At 44.2% G+C, this 26,615-nt stretch overlaps 1 protein-coding gene across 1 annotated transcript in view; it reads right to left on the reverse strand.

Moving 5' to 3' along the window:
- Nucleotides 1-20,269, reverse strand: part of LOC118394576 (protein FAM110B-like) — a 59,859-nt gene extending 39,590 nt beyond the window's left edge. Inside the window, exon 1 of the mRNA XM_035787882.2 lies at nt 19,935-20,269. The gene's annotated coding sequence lies outside the window, so the exon portion shown is untranslated. The remainder of the gene's footprint in view (nt 1-19,934) is intronic.
- Nucleotides 20,270-26,615: the final 6,346 nt, after the last annotated feature.

The following is a 26,615-nucleotide window of genomic DNA, read 5'->3' on the forward strand; positions in this document are numbered from 1 at the left end:
GCCCCCGCTTATACCGTCAGAGATAGGGTTTGGTTGGCTACACAGGATCTTCCTCTACGGACTGAGTCGAGGAAACTGTCACCGAAGTTCATTGGTCCCTTTGTAGTGGAGAAGATCATTAATCCTGTTGTGGTCCGACTCAAGTTGCCTGCTACACTAAGAGTACATCCCACCTTTCATGTCTCCTGCCTCAAGCCGGTTCTCCTCAGTCCTCTGTTGCCCCCTCCTCCTCGGATGATCGGAGGTGGTCCTGTCTACACGGTGCGCCGCATCATGGACTCCAGACGGCTGGGTCGAGGGTTCCAGTATTTAGTGGATTGGGAAGGATATGGACCTGAGGAGAGGAGTTGGATTCCTCGGCGTCAGATCCTTGACGATGACCTGCTTCGTGACTTTTACCGCCTCCACCCTGGCGCTCCGGGTAGTCCGCCCGGTGGCGTTCGGAGGGGGGTACTGTCACGAATCCCGTTTCCTGAGTCTGTTTTTTGCCTGTGTTCTGTCCTGGAGTGTTTTTTTCCGGCGCCCTGGAACGCACCCTGTCTGGTTGCCGGGCAACGTAGCTAGTTGGGAGTTCTGATTACCCGCACCTGTATCCCATCAGCTATCTGCACACCTGGTCCTGATCATCATCTCTCCTCTTCATAAGCCCGGACCTGACATCCATTCCCTGCCGGATCGTTAGCCATGAACATTACTCACCCGGATCATTTACCTCATTCCCGCCTGGTCGTCGGAGGATTCCGCTACCCCATTGGATCCACCTATTTACTCCCATCAACTCACCACCGCTGCCTGCTACGCCACCTGGATATATCTACCCATTCACATTCACTTGTAAATAAATACTCACCTTCTTCCTACTCTCCTTGTCCTGGTCTGCTTCTGGGTTCGATTCTGACAGAACGTGACAAAGTCAGTTAATTCTTAAGCCTAGGCATCCCGCTAGCGGGACAACTTCCGGTGAAACTGGAGGACTCGCAATTCAAATAAATAATCATAAATATTATGGATTTAGGTACATGTGTCTTATATTGGTTGAAAGCTTAAATTCCTGTTAATCTAACTGCACTGTCTGATTTACAGTAGCTATTACAGTGAAAACATGCCATGTCATTGTTTGAGGACGGCGCCCCACATCAAAATATTTTTCCACCGGCACAGGTTTCATAAATTCACAAATGGCGATTAAATACTCACTTACTTTTTGAAAATCTTCCTCTGATTTGTCATCCAAAGGGTTCCAGCTATACAATGTAGTGTAGTTATGTTAGATGAAATCCTTCTTTATATCCCAAAAAGTCTGTTTAGTTGGCGCCATCGATTTGCGTAATCCACTCGTTCAACATGGAGAGAAAGGAATCTGAAAATCTACCCCTAAACTTTGTTTCAACAAGTCAAAATACGTTTCTATTTACTCCTCAGATACCCTAAAATGTAATCAAAACTATTATTTCTTACGGAAAGTAGTATGTTCAATAGGAAACAGATTTTAGCAGGTGTGTCCTGTCTTCATAGCGCGCAAACACGAATTTCCAAGACTGTGTCCCTGTACTAAAACTGATATTTGTTATTCGTTTTTGAACTTACAAGCCTGAAACCTTTAACATACACTGCTAACACCCTGTGGAAGCCATAGGAATCACATCCAGGTAGCTAATTCTCAGTATGCCCTTATACTGGCCATTCTAAGAGGATGGTCTCTCAAAAGAAACAACATTACAGTTGGTTTTTCTTTGGATTTTCTCCTACCATATCTATTGTGTTTGATTGTCCTACAATATTTTCAAACTTCTGTGTTTTCTATCCAATGGTACCAATTATCTGCATACCCTGGCTTCAGGGCCTGAGCAACAGGCAGTTTACTTTCGGCACGTCATTCGGAAATTGAGATAAAATGAGCCTTAAGATATTTTAACCGCTCTAGGGTATGTGGGATACTAGCGTCCTATCTTGCCAACATCCAGTGACATTGCAGAGCGCCAAATTCAAATACAGAAATAGTCATTGTAAAAATTCAGAAAACAAAAACATATTTTACATAGGTTTAAAGATTAACTTCTTGTGAATCCAACCACGGTGTCAGATTTTTAAAATGCTTTACGGCGAAAGCATACCTTACAATTATTTGAGAAAATAGCCCAGCAGACAAATCATTAAACAGTAGCCAGCCAAGTAGAAGAGTTACACAAGTCAGTAATAGAGAAAATTAATCCCTTACCTTTGATGATCTTCATATGGTTGCACTCGGAAGACATTCATTTACTCAATAAATGTTCCTTTTGTTCGATAAAGTCTCTTTATATCCAAAAACCTCTGTTTTGTTCGCGCGTTTTCTTCTGTAATCCACAGGCTCAAACGCAGTCAAAACAGGCAGACAAAAAAATCCAAATTGTATCCGTAAAGTTCATAGAAACATGTCAAACGATGTTTATATTCAATCCTCAGGTTGTTTTTAGCCTAAATGTTCTATAATATTTCAATGGGACTGTTGACATCTAGTGGAAGGCATAGGAACTGCAATTTGAGTCCTAAGTCGATGGATACTGTAATAGCATTGAATAGAAAACTACAAAACCAAAAAAGAAACTACTTCCTGAATGGATTTCTCTCAGGTTTTCGCCTGCCAAATCAGTTCGGTTATACTCACATACACTATTTTAACCTGTTAGAACTCTAGGGGCAGTATTTCATTTTTGGATAAAAAGACGTGCCCGTTTTTAGCGCGATATTTTGTCACGAAAAGATGCTCGACTATGCTTGGAATTGATAGTTTTGGAAAGAAGACACTCTGACGTTTCCAGAACTGCAAAGATTTTCACTGTGAGTGCCATAGAACAATATCTACAGGCAAAACCAAGATGTTTGAGTGACCAGGAAATCAACAGGATTTTTGAAGGCACGTTTTCCATGATCTCCTTATATGGCTGTGAATGGCACAGGAATCAACGGACACTTCCTATCGTTTCCCCAGGTGTCTGCAGCATTGTGACGTATTTGTAGGCATATCATTGGAAGATTGGCCATAAGAGCCTACAATTACCAAGTGTCCCGCATGGTGTCTGCGTGGAAATTGGTGCGCAAAAGTCAGGTCCCAGTATTTTTCCATCCGAATCAGAGAAGAATGCACGTGTCTAGGACTGGCATTTCAATGAAGAGATATATGACCAAACACCTTGAGGATTGATTCAAACAACGTTTTCCATGTTTCAGTCGATATTATGGAGTTAATTCGGAAAAAAGTTCGACGTTTAGGTGACTGAATTTTCGGTTAGTTTCGGTAGCCAAATGCATAGTAACAAAACGGAACGTTGTGTCCTACACAAGCATCTTTCAGGAAAAACTGGACATCTGCTATGTAACTGAGAGTCTCCTCATTGAAACATCTGAAGTTCTTCAAAGGTAAATTATTTTATTTGATCCCTTTGCTGGTTTTTGTGAATGTTGCGTGCTAAATGCTAACGCTAAATGCTACGCTAGCTATCACCACTCTTACACAAATTATTGATTTTCTCTGGTTCTAAAGCATATTTTGAAAATCTGAGACGACAGGATTGTTAAGAAAAGGATAAGCTTGAGGACAGGCATATTTATTTCATTTATTTTGCAATTTTCAGAAATCGCTAATGTTGCGTTATGGTAATGAGCTTGAGGCTGTAGTCACAATCCCGGATCCGGGATGGGGCGGCCTAACAGGTTAACAGTTTTGAAAACTTTAGAGTGTTTCCTATCCAAATCTAGTTATACGCATATCATATCTTCTGGGCCCCGAGTAGCAGGCCGTGTAATTTGGGCATGCTTTCATTGCAAAATTCCGAATGCTGCCCCCTACCCTAGAGAAGTTAAGTACTTTACACCACTGATACCACCCCTACCTTGTCACAACACAACTGATTGGCTCAAACTCCACTAAATAACTTTTAACAAGGCACACCTGTCAATTGAAATGCATTCCAGGTGACTACCTCATGAAGCTGGTTGAGAGAATGCCAAGAGTGTGCAAAGCTGTCATCAAGGCAAAGGGTGGCTACTTTGAAGAATCTCATATATTTTGATTTGTTTAACCTCTTGCTCCTACCTGACACGCAGGCGTCCCATCTAGACATCTGGAAATGCAAATGCACTACGCTAAATGCTAATAGCACTCGTTAAAAAACTCAAACGTTCATTAAAATACACATGCAGGGTACTGAATTAAAGCTACACTCGTTGTGAATCAAGGCAACAAGTCAGATTTTTAAAATGCTTTTCGGCGAAAGCATGAGAAGCTATTATCTGATAGCATGTAACACCCCAAAAGACCCGCAGGGGACGTAAACAAAATAATTAGCATAGTCGGCGCTACACAAAACGCACAAATAAAATATAAAACATTCATTACCTTTGACCATCTTCTTTGTTGGCACTCCTAGATGTCCCATAAACATCACTATTGGGTCTTTTTTTCAATTAAATCGGTCCATATATAGCCTAGATATCGATCTATGAAGACTGTGATCAACGAAAAAAATAGCGTTTTATAACGTAACGTCATTTTTTTCAATTAAAAAAGTTGACGATAAACTTTCACAAAACACTTCGAAATACTTTTGTAATGCAACTTTAGGTATTAGTAAACGTTAATAAGCGATCAAATTGATCACGAGGCGATGTATATTCTATAGCTGTACGTCTGGAAATAATGTCCGGGTAAATCTCAACCAAAATATCCGGTCGGAGACCGGAAGAACTGCGCTGCCTTGTGTCTGTTTGACCAAGAAACAAATCGTAGGCAAATGACAAGACTGTTATCAACGTGTGGAAGCTGTAGGTATTGCAACCTCGGCCCCATTTAATGTGGTTCACGTTTAACAATTGGTTGAAGTGGCGCATGGATATATTTTCCCATTTTCAGTGATCAGATTTTCCTGCACTTTTCGATGAAACGCACGTTCTGTTATAGTCACAGCCGTGATTTAACCAGTTTTATAAACGTCTGAGTGTTTTCTATCCACACATACTAATCATATGCATATACTATATTCCTGGCATGAGTAGCAGGGCGCTGAAATGTTGCGCGATTTTTAACAGAATGTTCGAAAAAGTAGGGGGTAGGAGTAACAGGTTAACACTTTTTGGTTACTACATGATTCCATATGTGTTATTTCATAGTGTTGATGTCTTCACTATTATTCTACAATGTAGAAAATATTTGACAAAAAAAAAAAAAAACTGGAATGAGTAGGTGTGTCCAAACTTTTGACTGGTACTGTAATTTGAAACCCAAATCAATTGGCCTTTACAAGCAGAAAGGAGTTAGTGACTTTATCCGAATACTGTCAATGTCCCAATCGTCCACAGTGCTACTGCAGACACAGCTCTTCTCTGGCTCTCTGCACCGCTTGTTTGTGTTTGGGAAATATGGAACTGCTCGTTACCTGGCACCCTTCAACTGTTCCTGTGGAGACCTTTGGTTGAGACCATCTGCTCGGGCAGGGTACTATATGGTCTGTCTCATCAGTACCTTCTGGTGGGTCGTTCACACTCACAGCAGTGCTGCCGTATAATCCCCCTTCATTCGAACTGATGTTGGAATAATCTCACGACTCTGGTAGCATGCCCAGCCATCTGTAAATAAGTCTCTACACCAGTGGTCACCAAGAATTCCTGAGTCAAGATCACGTTCTTATTCAAAATGCAGGCCGAGATCTACCGCTCAGATTTGATTTAAACGTGACATAAAAAACGTAAACCTATGCAACATTGACCATTTAAAAACAGTTCTGTTTGTGCAGAAGGCTATATGCCCAATACATTATCACTGCATATTGGCTATGCTTGAAATTCCCTACCAATGTGGTTCTTTTCAGACCATTTTCAAACGATATTTCAAAATTGTAGGTATATGATCACACTGGTAATAGGTCATTTGTTGTATTACTTGTGAGGCACAGCTGAGTGAGCATAATCATTTCCTTTTTTTACTGGACTGATGACCTGCATCTGATGGTCAGTCTGAGGTGAGGGAGGGAGCAGTGATGAGGCTGCCTCTCACCAGACTCACCGTCCCTCCTCTCTCCCTTCCGCCACTGAGAAAAGGAGAAAGTCTTCCAGCTGATGGTCAGTCTGAGGTGAGGGAGGGAGCAGCAGTGAGGCTGCCTCTCACCAGACTCACCGTCCCTCCGCTCTCCCTTCCTCCACTGAGAAAAGGAGAAAGTCTTCCAGCTGATGGTCAGTCTGAGGTGAGAGAGGACGAACAGTCTCCCACCTGATGACTAGAGAGAGGACAAACAGTCTCCCACCTGATGACTAGAGAGAGGACGAACAGGTCTCCCACCTGATGACTAGAGAGAGGACGTCTCCCACCTGATGACAGAGGGAGAACAGTCTCCCACCTGACTGAGTCTCCCACCTGATGAGAGAGGACGAACAGTCTCCCACCTGATGACTAGAGAGAGGACGAACAGGTCTCCCACCACCTGATGAGTCTCCCACCTGAGAGAGAGGGGGGAACAGTCTCCCACCTGATGACTAAACAGACCTGATGACTAGAGACGAACAGTCTCCCACCTGATGACTAGAGAGAGGACGAACAGTCTCCCACCTGACTGAGTCTCCCACCTGATGAGAGAGGGAAACAGGTCTCCCACCTGATGACTAGAGAGAGGACAAACAGGGACTAGAGAGAGGGGAACAGGTCTCCCACCTGATGACTAGAGAGAGGACGAACAGGTCTCCCACCTGATGACTAGAGAACAGTCTCCCACCTGATGACTAGAGAGAACAGGTCTTCCACCTGATGACTAGAGAGAGGACGAACAGGTCTCCCACCTGATGACTAGAGAGAACAGGTCTCCCACCTGATGACAGGTCTCTCCCACCTGATGACTAGAGAGAGGACGAACAGTCTCCCACCTGATGACTAGAGAGAGGGGACGAACAGTCTCCCACCTGATGACTAGAGAGAGGACGAACAGTCTCCCACCTGATGACTAGAGAGAGGACGAACAGTCTCCCACCTGATGACTAGAGAGAGGACGAACAGTCTCCCACCTGATGACTAGAGAGAGGACGAACAGTCTCCCACCTGATGACTAGAGAGAGGACGAACAGTCTCCCACCTGATGACTAGAGAGAGGACGAACAGTCTCCCACCTGATGACTAGAGAGAGGGAACAGTCTCCCACCTGATGACTAGAGAGAGGACGAACAGTCTCCCACCTGATGACTAGAGAGAGGGGGAACAGGTCTCCCACCTGATGACTAGAGAGAGGGGGAACAGGTCTCCTACCTGATGACTAGAGAGAGGGGGAACAGGTCTCCTACCTGATGACTAGAGAGAGGACGAACAGTCTCCCACCTGATGACTAGAGAGAGGGGGAACAGTCTCCCACCTGATGACTAGAGAGAGGACGAACAGTCTCCCACCTGATGACTAGAGAGAGGGGAAACAGTCTCCCACCTGATGACTAGAGAGAGGACGAACAGTCTCCCACCTGATGACTAGAGAGAGGGGAACAGGTCTCCACCTGATGACTAGAGAGAGGGGGAAAACCTGATGACTAGAGAGGAGACGAACAGTCTCCCACCTGATGACTAGAGAGAGGGGGAACAGTCTCCACCTGATGACTGGGGGAACCACCTGATGACTAGAGAGAGGGGAACAGTCTCCCACCTGATGACTAGAGAGAGGATGAGTCTCCCCACCTGATGACTAGAGAGGGGAACAGTCTCCCACCTGATGACTAGAGAGAGGGGGAAAAGGTCTTCCACCTGATGACTAGAGAGAGGGGGAAAAGGTCTTCCACCTGATGACTAGAGAGAGGGGGAACAGGTCTTCCACCTGATGACTAGAGAGAGGGGAAAAGGTCTCCCACCTGATGACTAGAGAGAGGGGGAACAGTCTCCCACCTGATGACTAGAGAGGGGGTCTCCCACCTGATGACTAGAGAAAGGTCTTCCACCTGATGACTAGAGAGAGGGGGGGATGACTAGAAGGGGGTCAGGTCCACCTGATGACTAGAGAGAGGGGGAACAGTCTCCCACCTGATGACTAGAGAGAGGACGAACAGTCTCCCACCTGATGACTAGAGAGAGGACGAACAGTCTCCCACCTGATGACTAGAGAGAGGACGAACAGTCTCCCACCTGATGACTAGAGAGAGGGGGAACAGTCTCCCACCTGATGACTAGAGAGAGGGGGAAAAGTCTTCCACCTGATGACTAGAGAGAGGGGGAAAAGGTCTTCCACCTGATGACTAGAGAGAGGGGGAAAGGTCTGATGACTAGAGAGAGGGGGAACAGGTCCACCTGACTGAGAGGGGAAAACAGGTCTCCCACCTGATGACTAGAGAGAGGGGGAACAGTCTCCCAGATGAGAGGGGGAAAAGGTCTTCCACCTGATGACTAGAGAGAGGGGGAACAGTCTTCCACCTGATGACTAGAGAGAGGGGGAACAGTCTCCCACCTGATGACTAGAGAGAGGGGGAAAAGGTCTTCCACCTGATGACTAGAGAGAGGGGGAAAAGGTCTTCCACCTGATGACTAGAGAGAGGGGGAACAGGTCTTCCACCTGATGACTAGAGAGAGGGGGAAAAGGTCTCCCACCTGATGACTAGAGAGAGGGGGAAAAGGTCTCCCACCTGATGACTAGAGAGAGGGGGAAAAGGTCTTCCACCTGATGACTAGAGAGAGGACAAACAGGTCTCCCACCTGATGACTAGAGAGAGGGGAACAGTCTCCCACCTGATGACTAGAGAGAGGGGGAAAAGGTCTTCCACCTGATGACTAGAGAGAGGACAAACAGGTCTCCCACCTGATGACTAGAGAGAGGGGGAAAAGGTCTTCCACCTGATGACTAGAGAGAGGGGGAACAGTCTCCCACCTGATGACTAGAGAGAGGGGGAAAAGGTCTTCCACCTGATGACTAGAGAGAGGGGGAACAGTCTCCCACCTGATGACTAGAGAGAGGGGGAACAGTCTCCCACCTGATGACTAGAGAGAGGGGGAACAGGTCTTCCACCTGATGACTAGAGAGAGGGGGAACAGTCTCCCACCTGATGACTAGAGAGAGGACAAACAGTCTCCCACCTGATGACTACCTGATGAGAGAGGGGGAACAGGTCTCCCACCTGATGACTAGAGAGAGGGGGAACAGGTCTTCCACCTGATGACTAGAGAGAGGACAAACAGTCTCCCACCTGATGACTAGAGAGAACAGTCTCCCACCTGGGGAAACAGGTCTCCCACCTGATGACTAGAGAGAGGGGGAACAGGTCTTCCACCTGATGACTAGAGAGGGGGAACAGTCTCCCACCTGATGACTAGAGAGAGGGGGGGAAAAGGTCTTCCACCTGATGACTAGAGAGAGGGGGAACAGTCTCCCACCTGATGACTGACTAGAGAGAGGACAAAGGTCTTCCACCTGATGTCTCCCACCTGATGACTAGAGAGACCTGATGGGGAAAAGGTCTTCCACCTGATGACTAGAGAGAGGGGGAAAAGGTCTCCACCCCACCTGATGACTAGAGAGAGGACAAACACCTGATGTAGAGAGAGGGGAAAAGGTCCCACCTGATGACTAGAGAGAGGGGGGGGAAAAGGTCTTCCACCTGATGACTAGAGAGAGGGGGAAAGGTCTTCCACCTGATGACTAGAGAGAGGGGAAACAGTCTCCCACCTGATGACTAGAGAGAGGGGGAAAAGGTCTTCCACCTGATGACTAGAGAGAGGGGGAACAGGTCTTCCACCTGATGACTAGAGAGAGGACAAACAGTCTCCCACCTGATGACTAGAGAGAGGGGGAACAGGTCTCCCACCTGATGACTAGAGAGAGGGGGAACAGGTCTCCCACCTGATGACTAGAGAGAGGGGGAACAGGTCTCCCACCTGATGACTAGAGAGAGGGGGAAAAGGTCTTCCACCTGATGACAGGGGGTCTCCCACCTGATGACTAGAGAGAGGGGGAAAAGGTCTCCCACCTGATGACTAGAGAGAGGACAAACAGTCTCCCACCTGATGACTAGAGAGAGGACAAACAGTCTCCCACCTGATGACTAGAGAGAGGGGGAACAGTCTTCCACCTGATGACTAAACTCGAGTCGGATTGCATCTGCCTCATGCACAAATTCATGTTGTTCATATGAGAAAGTTAAATATTCCACGATATTACAATAGACACGACAAGCTACTAATACTAAAATGCGGGGCCGTTGATAGGCCTACACTTGGCTACTCATTGCAGCGCTAGTGGAAGTAAGGAGAAGTGCGTTTTATGTTTTGTAATAGTGTTGAATAAAAACAGTGTTGACAGTCTGAATAAACTGAATAAAAAATGAACAACTGAACAACTGAATAAAAAATGTAACATGAACTCACTCATAAAAACAGCAGCTCTTTGCTGTATAATTTGGACGGTCTCTATGTGGTCATGGTTTTAAAAGTTATTAACTCTTACATAGGCTAGTAGCCTATCAAACTTTGCTGTGGGTCGTGAGAGTTCTGTGGGCGTGGTGATTTGAGCTATCCGATTGGCCAGCAATTGGCCAGCGCAGTAGTCGCAGCACTCGATTTAGTCACCGGTCCGCCAGGTAGGCAGAGTTTATCTTCTGTAACAAATTAAATAATAAAGCATGTGAACACTGAGTACCTGCTGCGCAGGGCTTATGAATCAAGTGCACCTACCGCCAAATTCACAACACGAATAAAAATGGAACAAAATGGAGTGCAGGCCTTTATCGTTGGATTTTCTACAGAAATGTTTGGTGATCGACAAGGAATGCATTGAAAATCATAGCCATGAATACATAGCCATGAATGTCAAACAAAATCACCCAGCCCTATGTAGGCCAGGCCTATCAATGTTTGTTGTTTCTTGGAGGGTGAAAACAATAAATTTGCATTTGAACATGCATATGAACAGGTCTGCCTGAGAGGCCTTTAGAAGCCACAACATAACAGCCTGAGACCCAGGAAGGCTTAACGCCAAGCAGACCAAAGGTGAGGCATAAGCACAACCCCAGCAGGACAGAAATGTCACTCTGGATCTAATCCTAAAACGAGATGATTCACTGTCAAGGCTTCGGCCCTTTGAGAATCAGTCAGTGTGCACAAAGGGGCGTGATGTGCACCCTCCTCACATAACAGCACGGCAGGAAGTCAAGTAGCTTAGATGTACACACATTGGGCCTAGGCCCACATCCCAGAAAAAAAAGGTTCCTCTATCCTGAATGCCGCTGAAAGTAGCTCTCCTCGCAATCAAGCGCAAATACACAGTGTCTGCCAAGGAGTTCTTGCACAGGGCTCTACACTAAATGTGTACAGTATGCAAATTATTGGTAGGCCTATTTTCCAGGGCTCAGGAGTGTTTGATTGGTCTGTTATGTGTTGAATGGTTGAGGTATCAGGGTTTTGGGAGTCAAAAGACCATCTGGGAGGCCTCACACTGGTGAGTGTTAGGCCACATGATCAGATCAGCTAATTCTCTTGTCTCTCCAGAGGCAGATGCAATCGACATTAAAAAAACAAGCAGCAGGTAGGGCAACCGTTGACTGGAGGCAAAACACACACACACACAGAGATGTGTTCACTCTGTCAGGAAAAGGCCTGAAGGGGCCCTGTTTTTTTTACAGCTGCGTCTCCATTGATGTGTCAGGAATCAGACAGATGGGTCTAAATTGCCTCCAGAGGATTCACATGAGCTGAGAAATATGAGACCAGGGCCACACTATCACAACCATCAACACAATAACACAATCTAGCCTAGATGGCCACACTATCACAACCATCAACACAATAACACAACCTAGCCTAGATGGCCACACTATCACAACCATCAACACAATAATACAACCTAGCCTAGATGGCCACACTATCACAACCATCAACACAATAACACAACCTAGCCTAGATGGCCACACTATCACAACCATCAACACAATAACACAACCTAGCCTAGATGGCCACACTATCACAACCATCAACACAATAACACAACCTAGCCTAGATGGCCACACTATCACAACCATCAACACAATAACACAACCTAGCCTAGATGGCCAGACAATCACAACCATCAACACACAACACAAAAGATGCCACACTATCAAACCATCAACACAATAACACAACCTAGCCTAGATGGCCACACTATCACAACCATCAACAGATAACACAACCATCAATCACAACCATCAACACAATAACACAACCTAGCCTAGATGGCCACACTATCACAACCATCAACACAATAACACAACCTAGCCTAGATGGCCAGACAATCACAAAAGTGACTAAGTAGTACACACTAACATAACTGAAACATGAGACAGCCACATAACCATAAATAAAATGGCCACACTTTAATCTCCGATATGACACAACAGAGACAATATCTGTAGCAAAATGCAGACAAACTACATTACCACAACCAAGTCGCATTATCACAATCCTAAATTGACACTGCACAGCCACATTTTCACATAGCCTAACCTTCCAGAGAATTCTAATGAGCCACAATGTTATCACCACAGCAATCTCTGAATTAGCCCAGCCAACTCAAACAGCCCAGACATAAAAATAGCTAGCCTGGCTGAGACTACAGCCACACTTTAAAAACGCCTATAACAGTGACACAATACAACCTAGCCAGTAAATGCTACTATCATACAATGTAAACAGTAAATTAACTCAAGCGCATTACAGCTGCAATATGTAACTTTTTTGGGTGACCAGACAAAATTCAAAATAGATATGTGAGTTATAGATTGTCATTCTCATTGAAAGCAAGTTTAAGAAGCAATAGATCAGTTATGTACGCTATTTCTATGCTTCCCGTTTTAAAGTTTAGTTTTTGCGTCTTATTTTCGGTTTTGTACCCCAGCTTCAAACAGCTGAAAATACAATATTTTTGGTAATGGAAAATATATTTCACAGCGGTTTAGATGGTACAATGATTTTCTACACTACAGTTAGAGATGTCCATGGTCAACCTTCAAGACTCCCACAGTCTACAGTAAATGCCCACTCCCAAAAGTCTTTGTACTCTACTCACTCTCCCTCCTACCCCTCCTCTACCTCTCCTCCTCCCTCCCGAGTGCCAGCTTTATAACCAGTCTCAGTAAAACTCCACTGCTCCACTTTAAACCCCCCCCTCACACCCCTCTTTCCCTTCCTCCCTCTTTCCTCTGCCCTCTTTCTCCCTCTCTCCCCATTTTTCTGCTCCCTCCAGGATCATATCAGTGGAGCTGTCCTAGTGAACGCTGTCTGACTGACCCAGTCTCTCTCTATTGCTCCTCAGACGGCATGCTAACATGCCTCAGACACTGTAGCGTACTCATGTACAAGAGTGCACTATTGTTTGAGTACAGAAACTGAGGTTGTTGGTTAGCAGTGTTTGCTGGTTAGCAGTGTTTGCTGGACCCCAGGTAGAGTAGCTATGCAGTCATAGTTATCTCAGGAACCATGGATATTTAATGTCACTGCCAGTGCCAACAATTCTTTGACTTCAAATGTTCGAGACAAACATAGCCAGCCTTAAAATGTCCTAATCAAAATGTGTGACGTCTCGCTGACCACCACATCATGCCCTGGGGCTGAGAAATGAACGGCCTAGATTATAGAAGAGAGGACATGTGGTACAGGTCCTGCTGAACATAGCACATCACTAGCTGTTTGATGTGTAATTCAATGACCTAACTAACCTTTGTAAGAGTCACAATAAGTTGCTTTGTGTCCTCTGAGATCAGAAGTAGATTAAATTGACCACCATGTACATGGCAGATTTACCTCTGCTATTTCATAAAGCCAAAGCATACCCCTTATTGATTGGCAAGTGATTGTGTTGCAATAAAAAAAATTATAATGACTAAAACCACCACATTGCAAGTCTATTAGATGGATTAGATGGCTACTATGCATTCCCAGCAGGTATCCAGGGACTTCCTTTCACGATTCATCTACCCTTTCTTTTCAGATCAGTGCAGATGAAGAGGAGAGTGAGAGGGAAAGGAAGCCCTTTCTAGACTATTACGATGCACCCCATGCTGCGCCCGACAAGAAGAACGAGGGGGATAGAAGACCTGACTGTCTGGTCGTGCCTTTTGGAAAACAGCAGAAACTCACTCTCTCACAGCTGTAGAAGATCTTTCTGTTCAACAAGACGCCAAGCAATAAAACAGAATGTTGGACGTAAAACATCAGCATCCCAAAATACCTGCCTCTCTCTTCCAAGGAGGAACACTAACCATGAAAGTGGGAAAGTAACGGGTCGTGCCTTGGCTAATGGTTATTTATTTATTTCACCTTTATTTAACTTCTCTAGGAAAGGGGGCAGTATTTGGAATTTTGGATGAAAAGCATGCCCAAATTCAACTGCCTGCTACTCATCCCCAGAAGATAATATTGTAGATTTTCTGTAAAGGAACCAGGACAACTGATCCATGTAAAGGAAAGAATGAATAGGGCCATGTATCGTGAGATTTTGAGTGAAAACCTCCTTCCATCAGCAAGGGAATATGAAACGTGGCTGGGTCTTTCAGTATGACAATGATCCCAAACACACCGCCCAGGCAACGAAGGAGTGGTTTCGTAAGAAGCATTTCAAGGTCCTGGAATGGCCTAGCCAGTCTCCAGATCTCAACCCCATAGAAAATCTTTGGAGGGAGTTGAAAGTCCGTGTTGCCCAGCAACAGCCCCAAAACATCACTGCTCTAGAGGAGATCTGCATGGAGGAATGGGCCAAAATACCAGCAACAGTGTGTGAAAACCTTGTGAAGACTTACAGAAAACGTTTGACCTCTGTCATTGCCAACAAAGGGTATATGACAAAGTATTGAGATAAACTTTTGTTATTGACCAAATACTTATTTTCCACAATAATTTGCAAATAAATTAATTAAAAAATCCTACAATGTGATTTTCTGGATTTTTCCCCCTCATTTTATCTGTCATAGTTGAAGTGTACCTATGATGAAAATTACAGGCCTCTCATATTTTTAAGTGGGAGAACTTGCACAATTGGTGGCTGACTAAATACTTTTTCCCCCACTGTATCTAAGAGCGTGCCCATGGTTACGGATTTAGGGTTGTACCTGGTAGGTTCCTTGATAATTTGTGTGAGAATGAGGGCATCTAGCTTAGATTGCAGGACGGCCGGGGTGTTAAGCATGTCCCAGTTTAGGTCACCTGGCAATATGAACTCTGAAGATAGATAAGGGGCAATCAATTTACATATGGTGTCCAAGGCACAGCTGGGGGCTGAAGGGGGTCTATAACAAGCGGCAATGGTGAGAGACTTGTTTCTGGAAAGGTGGAAGCTCAAATTGTTTGGGCACAGACCTGGATAGTATGACAGAACAATGCAGGCTATCTCTGCGGTAGATTGCAACTCCGCCCACTTTGGCAGTTCTATCTTGGTGGAAAATGTTATAGTTAGGGATGAAAATTTCAGCATTTTTGGTGCCCTTCCTAAGCCAGGATTCAGACACGGCTATGACATCCGGGTTGGTGGAGTGTGCTAAAGCCGTGAAAAAAAAAACTTAGGGAGGAGGCTTCTGATGTTAACATGCATGAAACCAAGGCTTTTACGGTTACAAAAGTCAAATGAGAGGAATGGGAGTGATGTTGGGGGCTGCAGGGCTTGGGTTAACCTCTACATCAGCAGAGGACCAGAGGAGGAGTAGGATAAGGTTTCTCAACCCTCTGTTCCGTTGACCAGCTCCGGTCCATGTGATGTTGCTAACTTGTCTGCTCTGTCAGATAGTGTCAACTCACCATTTCATCAGTTCTCAACTAATAGCTTTAAACTCAGCTATAAGGCGGAGAACCACAGCTTGCTAGTCCCTGGCACAGAAAAGGTTGAAAAACACAGGTGTAAGATGGTCTTTTACGTCAGCTAATACTCTCTGCTTTAGTAGTCTGATGATTCTCAGTGTATGATGTATGGATGCTCATATGGATGCTCATGTGTTCGCAGATTGTTCCAGGTCAGGCATTTGCAGCAGCTTAGAGCTTCACTTCTAAAGATAAGTATTTAACCCCTTTAAGCCTAAATAAGTTCAGGAGTAGTAAAAAAAATTGCAAGAAAAGTCACAATAAGTTGCACGGAGTCACTGTGTGTAATAACTTTGTAATAAGTGTTTACCATGATATTTGAATGACTACCTCATCTCTGTACCCCACACACAATTAATTATCTGTAATGTTCCTTAGTCAAGCAGTGAATTTCAAAACACATATCCAACCAAAAAGACCAACGCTGTTTTCCAATGCCTTGCAAAAGGCACTTATTGGTAAATGGGTAAAAATAACAGCAGACATTGAATATCCCTTTGAGCGTGGTGAAGTCATTAATTACACTTTGGATGGTTTATCAATACACCCAGTCACTACAGGAAGCCTGTACAGAATAAAATATTCCAAAACATGCATCCTGTTTGCAACAAGGCACTAAAGTAATACTGGAAAACGTGGCAAAGCAATTCACTTTTTGTCCTAAATACAAAATGTTATATTTGAGGCAAATTCAATACAACACATTACTGAGTACCACTCCATATTTGAAAGCATAGTGGTGGCTGCATCATGTTATGGATATGTTTGTAATCACTAAGGACTGGGGAGTTTTTTTAGGATAGAAAAAGCAGGTCTAAGGCACTGCATCGCAACAGCCTGGGGTTTAATCGCCCCATAGGGTGGCGCACAATTGGTCCAAACCCGGGGGGGGGGGGCTTTATGTTTTCCTTTATGGTTTCCTCCAACACATTGGTGCGGCTGGCTTCCAGCTTAAGCAGGTGGGTGTTAAGAAGTGCAGCTTGGCGGGTCATGTTTCGGAAGACGCATGACTCGTCCTTAATTCACCTTAAAATAACCTCAAACACAAGGCCAAATCTACACTTTAGTTGCTTACCAAGAACACAGTGAATGTTCCTGACTGGCTGAGTTACAGTTTTGAATTAAATCTACTTGAAAACCTATGGCCTGACCTGAAAATGGTTGTCCAGCAATGATCAACAACCAATTTGACAGAGCTTGAAAAACTTTGAAAATAATAATAGGCAAATGTTCCACAACCCAGGTGTGGAAAGCTCTTAGAAACTTACCCAGAAAGACTCTGTAATCGCTGCCAAAGGTGCTTCTACAAGGTACTGACTCATGGGTGTGAATACTTATGTAAATTCGATATCTATATTTCGTTTTCAATAAATGTGCTAACATTTCTAAAAACATGTTTTCACTATCATTAGGGGTATTGTGAGTAGACATGTGAGAGAAAAAAATATATTTCATCCATTCTGAATTCAGGCGGTAACAACAAAATGTAGAATAAGTCCACGGGGTATGAATAGTTTCTGAAGGCCCTGTATGTCCTCAATGTTTTTAGGAACATGCCTACATTTTCATACAAGTGATATTTTCAAGTGACTTACTGGTTTTCCCTGTGCAAGAAAATGTGTAGGCTAGCTTATCATCTTCATGTTTTGTTTTAATCTAAACCCAACAGATGTTAAGGGGGTACTTTTGGTTCATGTTTATGGCATAGAGAGGCAGCAGCACTATGGACATTCAGTACAAGCAGCAGTCACAACACTTTCAGGAGTGAAGCTAATGACTCCCTAGTGAAGGTAATACAATTTAGAGTTAGCATTTACTGCCTTTCTGTGTTCCTCTTGACATTATCCCTTGCTGCTTGCCATAGCAGAGTGTAGGCTAGCCAAAATGATATCCCTTTGCAAGGGGCAACAAACATGTAGTGTATAATAGCACAGCCTAATACTCCAGATAACTGGGAATAGTGAAATTAATAAAATGTATCACACTGACCTGGCATTGACTGTGAGACCCATTTGTTAGACATGTCAGTCTCTCGAATTCATGAAGGTTCAGCATTCCTCACAAATAAAACGTTTTAGTGATGAACACTAGAATCAACAGCTGCTGTTGTCTTGGCTGTACCAGCCCAGGTGTGCATGGCCACGCCAGATAAGGGATGAGTTTATTGGTGAGCAAATGGGCCGGTTTAGTGTTTAATATTCATGTGATCAAGAGGGGAATTCAAATTGTCCAATTACACAGCAGGGACAGAATGTGTCAACGGTGTCATTATGTGTTGTTTCAAGTCGGCAACCTATGACGCACACAGTCAGGTTTTTTGCCTAAAATGTTTGGCTACTGCTGTTATGCAATATGCATCACAACAGTGTCAAGCTTTAATGGGATACTGTGAGATTCTGGCAAGTAAGCTGTTTTTCTACAGTCAGAAGAACTCGTGGATACCATTTTAATGTCTCTGCGGGCAGTGCGACGGAAGTTAGTTTTGCGAGCCAAAGCTAACTAGCAGTAGCGCAGTGACTGGAAGTCTACAAGTACAGTAGCATTACGCTAGCATACCTGTAGAGATCATTTACAGAATCTCGCAGTATCCCTTTAAAATGATTTAGGCCAGGGCCAAATGCATATTTTTTTTAAATGGTAGCTTAACTTTTAATGCACACATTTGATGTGTAATAAAAGGGACTTGGGGCATGACATTACTTTATGACCCCACTGTTGGTCTCTGTCATAAACCTGATATAAGCATATCATGCTTAACATACTGTCAATAGGAAACATTATGTTAAACTAAGTCATGTTTATGACTTATGCAGGCAGTATGACGGAACATTCAAATAAAGTGTTTCTGCTAAATTCATCCAAGCCTAATGCTTTTCCCTCGTATTCTCCTGAGAATCTGTTCACACTGATATAAAATACCCAAATGCATTTTCCACGCCAGCCTACCAACGAACACACACACTCTAATCCCAATATTTAGCTTTTGACACTAAACCTGTTGTGTGCAGCTGTGTACCAGGCACTGTAGATCAAATGATTCAGCCAGTTAGTTCAACTTAGTTTAACTGTTGTACCCCATCAGACCCAAAATATAAGCTTGTTTCAATCCAATGTTTGTAAACAAAGTAAATGTTAACAAACACTATATAGGAGCCTCAAAACATGGTTAAAATTATAATGTTGATATCATGGACGGTCAGTACTTGCAGCCATAGCTCTGTCTATGAATTTGAGAGTTGTTACAATTCTCCAGCACCATCCTTCAGCTTTTTACCAGAAACAGGGGGGGGTGAATCCACTTAGTTAATGTTTCAACTTCTGATTGCCGCTTTAAACTATTGGCACTCGATGCTAACAGACCTAATGCTAATATATAATCAATGCAATACACTTGCACTTAATGTCCACTAATGTAATAAAGACAGTGTCTCAGCCTAAAAATGTCAGTCAAAACAGAAAAACACCACAATATCTCAGAAGAACCATAACATTGTCCTGTATGCCATGTTCTCGGTGGACTGGCGAGTCCAAGTTTCCCTGCTTGTTAGCGGGCAATTACTCGAATTATGTCACATCTCATAACCCCATACAATCATACAATAACCATGCTGACTACGCAATCCCCCAGCGCTCGAGCCACCCAAAACATCATAATGACAGAATGTTAAAACCGCAAAAAAAAGAGAGCAGCATTGAGGTTTAGTTGCATCGTTTCGTTGTGACCTGCTGCTTCAGGCTGGTGTAATGACGCAACGTTGTAGAACTAGTGTAGCTACTAAATTACAGCCACCAACAACCTGTATGGAGCATTGTGAGCCCAAAAAAACAACAGTGGAGTGAGTACGCACGAACGTTGCCTGGTGCTTGCATGCCGGTTGAAACACGACGTCGCACATGTTCACGAATTTATTCTGAAATTTACTTTACTCAGACTTGACTTTATTCCATATTTTGTGTTTAATAACTAGCTAGCTAGTTGACATCATTCAAACAATCCATTCAGCCTACGGTGATGAAGAATTGAGGGAAACGGACGAAAAAAGTCAAGAATGCATGGCAACGCCAGTCTGTGCATGATATATCGGCTACTAGACAAGCATATGGTAAACAGTAGGTCAATTCCTTACCTTGATACCCAGCGAAGGAAAACAAAGGATACTGCAATATCGTTCCGTTATACGGAACGTGTGGGGATGGCCTCCAAACTGTAGGGCAACACCAAACAGCTAATTCAACGCAATCTGCAGCGCACTGTACAGTCCGTATCCATACAATGACGGCGCCAGGGAAAGGGGTGACAAGGGACATATTCCAAATGTTCTTGCATATGAATCTTCGTATAATGATTTAAGTTCACATTGATTGATTATTATAACATAACTGTTGATGAATTGTTAACGATAAATAATTGGTGCTAGAGATATGATGCTATTTTTCATTCTCAGTCGATTGTGCACCCCTACCATTGTAGATGTTGCGCCCCATTTTCTCTTAAAGGAGATGCGTCCTTTTTATGAAGACGGATCATGCTGGCTGGTATACACTTTCATCAAAGCAATAACAGAGCAAATGTTCCAGTTTTGATATATTTCTGTGACATCATTTAATGATAACCATTTCCCTAACCATAACCCGGTGATCTTCAGGCATTGGCATAGACATTCGTTTATATATTAATATTCATTTTGTCCATCTCATATCACTTTAATCAGCCTAATTAAATAATTAGGGAGCATGATCCAATCTGTGCCTTGAAATGAAAGATGCGCCTTGTGACTTTTTAACAAAAGCACATATGATCATGTGCCTCAAAGTTCTTTTTGTTCTTTATGCAAGAATGGAAGTGGTCACTTATAAGTAGGCTACACAGACAGGGAATACCTCCAAAACACACACAGACTCTCTCTCTCTCTCTCTCTCTCTCTCTCTCTCTCTCTCTCTCTCTCTCTCTCTCTCTCTCTCTCTCTCTCTCTCTCTCTCTCTCTCACACACACACACACACACACACACACACACACACACACACACACACACACACACTTGAATGCACACCCACACAAACACACAGACACTTGAATACACACACACACAGCTGTGCTGTTCCCAGTCTCTACCACATCCATACTCACCATCAACCCATGCTTGCTTACACAGTCAGAAATAAACCAACACTATCCTTGAAAAGTAAAATCCTCAAATTATGTCACTGTGAATACAAGCAGACACTTGCGAACTCTTAAGATTCTGGTTTCCTCGTAGTTTAGACAGAACAGTCACAGATTGGTACAAATGACCCTCTTTTGTCTCAGAGCCCTCAGTAAACATCCCATCTGCCTTTTCACCAGCCTCATTAATGTTAATTGCTGCAGGATTTATGGAGATGCAACAGGATTATGGTTCCTTCATTCCCCCTCTCACCACAGGATTACAGCTCCTTCATTCCCCATCTCACCACAGGATTACAGCTCCTTCATTCCCCCTCTCACCACAGGATTACAGCTCCTTCATTCCCCCTCTCACCACAGGATTACAGCTCCTTCATTCCCCCTCTCACCACAGGATTACAGCTCCTTCATTCCCCCTCTCACCACAGGATTACAGCTCCTTCATTCCCCTCTCACCACAGGATTACAGCTCCTTCATTCCCCTCTCACCACAGGATTACAGCTCCTTCATTCCCCTCTCACCACAGGATTATGGCTCCTTCATTCCCCCTCTCACCACAGGATTACAGCTCCTTCATTCCCCCTCTCACCACAGGATTACAGCTCCTTCATTCCCCCTCTCACCAAAGGATTACAGCTCCTTCATTCCCCCTCTCACCACAGGATTACGGCTCCTTCATTCCCCCTCTCACCAAAGGATTACAGCTCCTTCATTCCCCCTCTCACCACAGGATTACAGCTCCTTCATTCCCCCTCTCACCACAGGATTACGGCTCCTTCATTCCCCCTCTCACCACAGGATTACGGCTCCTTCATTCCCCTCTCACCAAAGGATTACAGCTCCTTCATTCCCCCTCTCACCACAGGATTACAGCTCCTTCATTCCCCCTCTCACCACAGGATTACAGCTCCTTCATTCCCCCTCTCACCACAGGATTACAGCTCCTTCATTCCCCCTCTCACCACAGGATTACGGCTCCTTCATTCCCCCTCTCACCACAGGATTACAGCTCCTTCATTCCCCCTCTCACCACAGGATTACGGCTCCTTCATTCCCCCTCTCACCAAAGGATTACAGCTCCTTCATTCCCCCTCTCACCACAGGATTACGGCTCCTTCATTCCCCTTCTCACCAAAGGATTACAGCTCCTTCATTCCCCCTCTCACCACAGGATTACGGCTCCTTCATTCCCCCTCTCACCACAGGATTACGGCTCCTTCATTCCCCCTCTCACCACAGGATTACGGCTCCTTCATTCCCCTCTCACCAAAGGATTACAGCTCCTTCATTCCCCCTCTCACCACAGGATTACAGCTCCTTCATTCCCCCTCTCACCAAAAGGACCTTCAGAAACACATGGCGCTAAACTCTGTTCCACTGTCACACAAATAACAATTTAGGATGCCCTCCCTTGTGTGTCCCATGCCAGGCCTGCTGGAACCCTACCATTGCCAGGCTTGTCCTACAATGCCATCAGCTCCCTCTGAGCTGACGGGGATGGATATTGGCACCATTGGCACAGACACTCCAGGGGTTTCCATGACTGCATGAGAGACAATCTGTTGGGAGATTGTCAGAATGAAGAAAAATTAAATCAATAAAACAATGCTTGTACTGCAATCCATGAAGCATCTTACTAGATATTCAGACTCACTGAGTCTCGAGGATATCCTTAGATGCTTCTCAGGCAAAAGACATCTCAGGACAGACATTGAGGCATTTGGTATTGAATATCTAATATAATGGGGAAGGGTTTCAGATACCATTCGCTCATTATGCATCTCATTTCCCAACCTATCCTGTATCTTATAATGCACTACTTTTGACCGGAGCCACATTAGAGCTCTGCAATACACTATGGGCAACAGGGTGTTATTGGAGATTTGATGTCTATCTGGAGAAATGGGAACAATAGAACAACAGGAAGTAGGACAACCACTTCTGATGATTTAGTGGCGCATGGAACAGAAGTCAGAAAATTTAAGGTGGCAGCACAAAACTCTGATTCTCCCATGGAACACAGCAAGAGAGCAGGGCATTGACCCGAGTGGCGCAGCGGTCTAAGGCACTGCATCTCAGTGCTAGAGGTGTCACTATAGACCCTGGTTCGATCCCGGGCTGTATCACAACCGGCTGTGATTGGGAGTCCGATAGGGTTACACACAATTGGTCCAGCGTCATCCTGGTTATTAGGGGAGGGTTTGGCCGGGCGAGGCCGTCATTGTAAAATAAGAAGTTGTTCTTAACTGACTTGCCAAAATAAAGGTTAAATAAAAAATGGACAATAACTGCTTCTCTCAGACATACAGCACAGTAATGTCAAGGGTCCCTACTCAAATAAATCATAAATAAATAATGAAGAGATCATAAATCGTCTGTCAAAGGGCCTTCAGTCAAGCATCGACAGTGTGTCTGATATCATCACATCCATTAGATAAAACAACACCTCAGAGACCAGACAGTGAGATCAGATCACCCCCTGCTATGCTAACACTACTATATCACCTCCCTCACATGTGGCTGCTGGCATTACCAGTTCTGACCTAGGTACAGGGTGTTATTATAATCATTGTGACCAGCTGCTGTGTGGGATACAGAGGGGGCGGAGGGGTATGTGTTGAGGGGTTGGAACCCTCTGAGGAAAAGATTGTGTGGAATTTAATCAGAAGCGAGCCCCTGCGCACCCACCTCCTCGGCCTCATTGTCCTCTTTTCAGGAGGAGGGTCTTCAAATCAATCCTGATGGCACGCTGCCATGCCTGGCCCACGACTGTGCAGTGATTAGAGAGAGAGAGATGAGAAAGAGATAGATCGTGAAAGGGAGGGATGGACAGTGAGATGGAGAGAAAGGGAAGGATGAAAGATTAAGAGGGAGAGTTGGAAAAAGGGATATATGGAAGAGAGAGAGAGAAAGGGATGGAGAGAGAGAGATTAATGCTGTTACAGCCCAACATATTTGATTTAATGTTTGTTATCTCTAATTGGCCAAGTGAGGCATCTTATTGTCTGTCTACAGCCATAATTAGACAGCAGGTTATTTCGAAAAAGGCCAGTGCTTTCATCTCTTTTAGACAAATCACAGAGGGTCTTCTGTGAAAATGTTGCATAAACTGAGAGGAATTAGATGTAGTGAAATGCCTAATTGAAGCTATAAACTAGTTGTGGCAGGAATTGGTGTTGTGGTCTTGGACTCTGATCGTGTGATCTCGTCGTGCTTGTGGTTTTGGTGTCATGATCACATAGTATGGCTCTCACATGGGCTTAGAAATCATGTTCCTCCCAGAGCCTAAAGAGAGATCACAGTTGATAAAATTCCTGTTATTCAAACAACAGACATAGTGTAGCAGCTCTCTAGATCCCTTATCTTGTAACATGACCCACTGTTATTGGATATTGTGAAAGCAGACAATATACAGACAGGAAGTCCCATAGTTTTTTAAAACGTTTTTTTTTGGAAGTCCCATAGTGTCAACACAATATCTCCTTTCATTTAGATTTCGCCTCGTAGCCTTTCAGTGTAGAGCCCTGCTTCTATTCATTTTGGTAGGGGAGATAGAAAGGAATGGGGAACGTGTCGAAATTCATTAAGTACACGCGCTGGGCTGAAAGGGAGGGCTGTTTCCCACTGAGCTCGCCTGCTTCTGAGGGCTCCGTTTCGGGCAAACCCTATATGCTGTTACTTAGCCATGACAAAACCAGGCCGGAACACCTGACTTCTTGTAATGACAGACATACACACAAAAATGGCCAAACTATTTGTCGATCAAGAAAACAAAAACATTTGTCACATGATTTAGAAAGCTGTAACATGATGTTATGGGGAGACAAATTACACTTGAGGATAATTGACCTGTTCAAATGAAGATGATCCGCTTCCAATGATACTCCAATGAGGATTATACAACAAATAATTATTTGAAATAATTGAAGTTGGTCAATGACCCTATTGATATCATAATGAATCTATTCTAAACGTCAGAGCCGAGGGGTGTAAAAGGGCACAAGGCGAGACCCAAATGCAGACACAGGAAGCAGATGGTTGATTTATATTTATTATACCAAAAGGGGTAGGCAAAAGGCAGGTCGGGGACTGGCGAGAGTTCATAGACCAGGTCAGAGTCCAAACAGTACCAGGCGATAGGCAGGCTCGAGGTCAGGACAGGCAGCGGTCAGGCAGGCAAATATGGCGTCTTGTTTTGACTTGGCAAAACAAGATGAACTGGCACAGAGACAGGAAACACAGGGATAAATACACCAGGGACTAATGGGGAAAACAGGAGACACCTGGAGGTGGGTGGAGACAATCACAAAGACAGGTGAAACAGATCAGGGGTTGAAAGTAGACTAACACAGCTGAATGCGTTTAGCACGGTTGAGTGGGTGTCACGCTGGTATAAAGGATTTGGAGACAGGCGCAGGAATACACAATAGGGGTTTTTAATACACTCAAAACAAACACATATACAAAAACACTGGGCTGTACCCAAACAAAAGAGCGAGGGTAAACCTTGTTGAACGACACGGGACGATACCCAATAATACCCAATATATAAGACACGCAGCATAACAGCTGCACCAACGCACATGGGAACAATAATTGACAGAACAATGGTAAACCAAACACTTATACAATTACTAATCACTGGGAATAGTGGCCAAGTGTGTGTAATGAAAGTTCTGGAGGGATTGGGTTTACAATGGGTTTAACATGGTTGAGTGTGTTTTCCCATGTCGATTGGCCCAAAGCACGTTGTTGGTTCATTGAATGCTGATATGGAGACCAAATTGTTCTGGAATGCAGTGATATATATATCACATTTTTAACACCAGAAACCAGAAACCCAGAAACCCTTTAAAGGCCCATTAATCTTAGTTAGTTAGGAAAGTCTATCCAATTTGACAAACATCTGGAAATGTTATTAGGTGACATTACTTCATCCAGGTGTGTGGGGTTTACTGTATGTTTTGAATGGTCTCCTCCTTACGTGAGATGTTGGGAAGAAATGTAATCCTTTAGTGTTCAGGTAAACCTCACTCAACCATGTTATTCTATAAACCATGTTAATAACCATATAATCATGTAATTCACTTGGCAGTGACATTATGTATAGATTAATCACACAGGCTATTATCAGGGTCATTGACCAATTTCAGATATGGCCATTGGCAGAGGACCTTAGGGGCTGTGGTTGGCTATACAAGTCGTAGAGCAGCATAGGAATCCTTGCTCGTTGGTGAGCATCATTGTGGCATGTTTTCCCTGGCAAAGCAGTTAATCAATGCAGTCTGAATGTGTTTAAAATCCCTGAAACGAGTGTGGTTAAAGGAGCTATTAGACAGCCGTCACAGCAGCATCATCATTAGCTGTCAATAGCCGTGATACAGTACAGTAACGACAGTGTGGGGTACATTCTGGGCCCCATTCCCAATCTGGTAAATCCTTTTCCATGGAAAACGGCCCGTGGTTCATTTTGCCAGCGGAGAATTGAACTCAACGGCAAACCTTGTGGAAAAGGGAGTGCTTGGGAAAGAAGGTGATACTGGTTATATGAGTCATGCATTTTGCAAACAGAGGGTAGTTATACTCGAGAAAACTTGGAAAGTAGCACATGACAAATTATGTCACCGTCACCACGGTCACCT

Source organism: Oncorhynchus keta, chromosome 15 (genome assembly GCF_023373465.1).
Source record: "Oncorhynchus keta strain PuntledgeMale-10-30-2019 chromosome 15, Oket_V2, whole genome shotgun sequence".
Taxonomy (NCBI): Eukaryota; Metazoa; Chordata; class Actinopteri; order Salmoniformes; family Salmonidae; genus Oncorhynchus; species Oncorhynchus keta.